Genomic DNA, 4,197 nt, shown 5'->3' with positions numbered 1-4,197 from the left:
GATGCATTACCGAGTGGGCCCAGAGATGCCTCTCCATCATACGGAGTGACAAATCCCAGTCTCGATTCGTGCGAACCCAACAAACACTTTCGGAGATACCTGTAGTGCATCTTTTTAGTCACCCAGTTACGTTGTGACGTTTGGTACACCCAAAGCACTCCTACGGTATCCGGGAGTTACACAATCTCATGGTCTAAGGAATACTTGACATTAGAAAAGCTTTAGCAAACAAACTACACGATCTTGTGCTATGCTTAGGATTGGGTCTTGTCCATCACATCATTCTCCGAATGACGTGATCCCATTATCAATGACATCCAATGTCCATGGTCAGGAAACCATAACCATCTATTGATCAACGAGCTAGTCAACTAGAGGCTCACTAGGGACATGTCATGGTCTATGTATTCACACATGTATTACGGTTTCCAGCTAATACAATTATAGCATGAACAATAGACAATTATCATGAAGAAGGAAATACAATAATAACCATTTTATTATTGCCTCTAGGGCATATTTCCAACAGGGGTGGAGCCCTTCTTGTTGACTCCCTCTCTGGATCCCTTCCCGAGATTAGGGTTCTTCGACCTGGTGGATTTTTTGGTCCCTCTATATGTCATACCCCGATTCGATGGCGTGAGGCTAATACAGTTCACCAGGGGGTGGCTACGGTATGAGCGCTCATGCTTGTACCAGACATCGTCTTCACTCTGGATCCTCCTTTGCGGTTGGTTTTCCTCCTATTGGGTCATGTCTTCATATGGTAGGTTCCTATCACGTAACCCCATATTATTTGCCTTTTCTCCTAATGCCTCAAACTCCTTGCGGTTGGGATCCCGGCGAAACAAAAAAAAAAGAGTCCGTGCGTAATAAAATTCCAACAAAACCTACGACTACGACACAAAACAAAAGACAAAAGGTGGTAAGAAATTGGACTCGTAAGTTATCTAAGAAAAACCCCTACACAATCTTACAATGAACCCTTGTGGACATAAACCCGAGTTCTCGTACAAGGCTAGATCATCAATACAAACAAGCAAGAAGTAGGGTATTGCCTCAATCCGAGGGCCCGAACCTGGGTAAATCTTCTCATGTGCACAATCCAAATTTCTGAAGTCTATGCTACCACCAGATGCATATTGTTTGGAAAATACCTCAACACTTTTTATGGTGTGCTTCGAAGAGTTTTGTAAAGGTTGGTTGGGTGAGCCACTTGGTGGTGTTCAGGAAGCATTGGCCCCGACACCTATCCAATGGAGATTGGCACTCCCAAAGAGTAAGAACCTTGGAATACATCTTAGTCTCCGAGCTTCTGGTTTATCCTTTTTGTACCTTACTTGTGTTGCTTGCTAGTTAGCTTGTTGCTTTAGCTTTTCTTGTCGTGAGCTAGCTTGTTGCATCATATAGGTTGTTCTCACCATAGATTACATACGTAGAGAACTTACTTTATCCACTTTACTCAAATTTGTCAAGAGATGATAAGTTTTGGTAGTCTTCTATTCACCCCCCATTTAGTCGACCTCTTTGATCCTTTCATGGAGGTGCGTTGCTCCCTCTCTCGCTTCTATGGTCACCATGGTTGTGGAGTTGAAGTAGGGGAGAGCTGGAGGTCCAAGTCATTTGTGTCCTCAGCCCTAGTGGCTGCTTGGGAGTGGCTACAACGCCAACCACGCTGCTTGGCTATCGTCCGCTCCACCACACCATCGGTTCCGCTGGTCGAAGGGCCGCCATTCTTCTTACTCACAGAGTCCCAACCCAGGAACAAAAAGGGAGGCAATGAATCTTCACTATGGATTCTGCCACGAGGTGTCATGGAGGCTTTGTCGTCCTAAGTGGTTCCATCCCCACCGCCAATGAGCGGACCAGGTTACATACGTGAGGAAGATGCTAGAGACCCTATAGCGTTTTCCATCTAGTTGTTGGGTCCTCTATGTAAAAGTTAGGGACCAGTTTGTTATTTGGGTTCAATTCCGAGTCCTTTTGTAAATTGCCGTGTAACACCGTTTCAATATTAACGCAACTTCGAGTCCTCCTAGACCCCTCTCTCATTAAAAAAGGATAATTAAAGTGATATCATACTATAAACTGGTCTATGATACTTACCCACTAAAATGTGTGAATATCGTCCGTATGGACCTTCTAAAGAAGGTGGTAATGCACCAGAGTCGAAAGAGCAATCAATATTTAAGACTGAAATTATTGTCTAGTAGCTTGCACTGGTTGGGACGTCATAGTTATTTTGGTGCGAACGAGAAGAAAGGAACTATTCCGTCCCAAAATAGATGACTCAACTTTGTACCAACTTTAGTGCATGTTGCACGCCACGCTTCAGAAAGACAAAGTACTAGAAATACCAAGAGCAATAGCAATTGTTTAAGTTAAACTGGTTCAGCTATGGCCTGGAGAGGGGTGCCCAATGCTAACACTATCCCGAACTTCTCCTCCATGTCCACCCCATTTTCCTCTACTTCTTTTGGAAGTTTCCATTCAAACCGGTACAACAGTGTTGCAAGCATCAAATGGACCATGCGCACGGCCAGCGGCATCCCGGGGCAGATCCGTCGGCCAGAACCAAACGGAAGGAGCTCAAAGTCCCGGCCTCGGTAATCCATGTCTTTCCCCAAAAACCTCTCCGGCATGAACTTCTCTGGTTCAGACCAAAGCTCGCTGTCCCTGCCGATGGCCCAAACATTCACCATCACACGTGCGCCCTTGGGCACAGTGTAGCCCCGTAGCTCCGTCGTTGCTTCAGCTTGGCGAGGTAACAAGAGCGGAGCAGGAGGATGGAGGCGAAACACCTCTTTCACGATGGCCTGGAGGTACTTGAGCTGGCCAATGTCCGATTCCTCGATTTCTGATCTGGAGCCTATCACTTGTGCGAGTTCGTCACGAGCTTTCGCCACGGATGATGGATTTTGTAGCAGCTCAGCCATTGCCCACTCAAAGGTTGCTGCACTTGTATCACTTCCGGCGATAAACAAATCCTGCGTCATAAAAACGAGGGGATTCCCATAAGAGAACGTGGGGATTAATTTCCCGTAAGAGAAAATAGTGTAGATACCATAAGTAATGCGCGCAGCATTTCCCGATCGAGTCCCCGGCCATCCTCCAGGCCGCGGTAGTCGAGCAGCACGTCCATGAAGTCATTCTTGGGCAGCTGCCCGGCGGTGCGCTCCCGCATGCGCCGCTCGATCTGCTCGTCGAATATGGCATGCAGCCGCTTGAACCCCATGGCGAGGCGCTTCCTCAGCCGTTGCGGGTCGAGAGGCGCGACCACAGGGAAGAAGTCCGACAAGTTGGGCTGCCCAGCGACTTGCAGGGACTCTGAGATCACGGCCATGAACTGCCCCGACCCTCCTCTGTCGCCGAGGTCGGCGATGTCGGCTGAGAATATGGTGCAGGAGAGCAGGTTGAGCGCAGTGGTGAACACGACGAGGCTGATGTCCACGGCCGCGCCCTCTCGCGACAGCCGGTCGACATGGGACACCAGCTGCTGCACTTTCTCCCGGCGGATGGACTGGTGCGCGTCGAGGCGGTGCGGCGCGAAGAGCTCCCCCGAGCACAGCTTGCGGAGGGCGCGCCAGTGGGGGCTGCTCGGCGGGAGCCAGCCCATGGAGAAGCTGTCGTAGGCGCACGCGCGGACGGCGTCGGGCACGGAGCGCGCGGAGAAGGCGGCGTCGTGGCGCTGCAGGACGTCGCGGGCGGTGTCCGCGGAGGAGGCGACGACGGTGGTGAGGGCGCCGAGGCGGAGCGTCATGAGCGGGCCGTGGCGCTGGGCGAGGCGCGCGAGGGAGCGGTGCGGCAGGGTGCCGAGGTCGAGGAGGTTTCCGATGAGAGGCCATGAGGGGACCCGGCGGCAGGTTGCGGCGGGCGTCGGCGAAGTGGCGGAGGACGTACAGGGAGGAGACGAGGAGGAGGACGTACGTTGAGTAGAGGAAGAGCTCCATGGTGAGACGGGAGGTACAAGGGATGTTGGACCTCACAACCTGTTCATGGTGCAGTGTGTGTGATTTTGTGCTTCAGTAATGTGATGACTAGACAAAACTAATCCTAAATGAGCCAAGGATCAGCTCCCGAAGCTGTATAATACACATGTGGAAACGTCACCGTGCTATACATTATTCTAGTAGCTTGTTTGAATGTTGCTAAGGTATCCAATGTCCAAGTTCACCGGATGATTCCTTTGTTGTCGTC

At 50.5% G+C, this 4,197-nt stretch overlaps 1 pseudogene; it reads right to left on the bottom strand.

Annotated features, from left to right (window-relative positions):
* Positions 1-2,381: 2,381 nt before the first annotated feature.
* LOC119281742 lies at positions 2,382-3,950 on the bottom strand (annotated as a pseudogene).
* Positions 3,951-4,197: the final 247 nt, after the last annotated feature.

The sequence above is a fragment of the Triticum dicoccoides genome, chromosome 3B, assembly GCF_002162155.2.
Source record: "Triticum dicoccoides isolate Atlit2015 ecotype Zavitan chromosome 3B, WEW_v2.0, whole genome shotgun sequence".
NCBI lineage: Eukaryota > Viridiplantae > Streptophyta > Magnoliopsida > Poales > Poaceae > Triticum > Triticum dicoccoides.
This window is presented reverse-complemented; position numbering and strand designations above follow the sequence as displayed.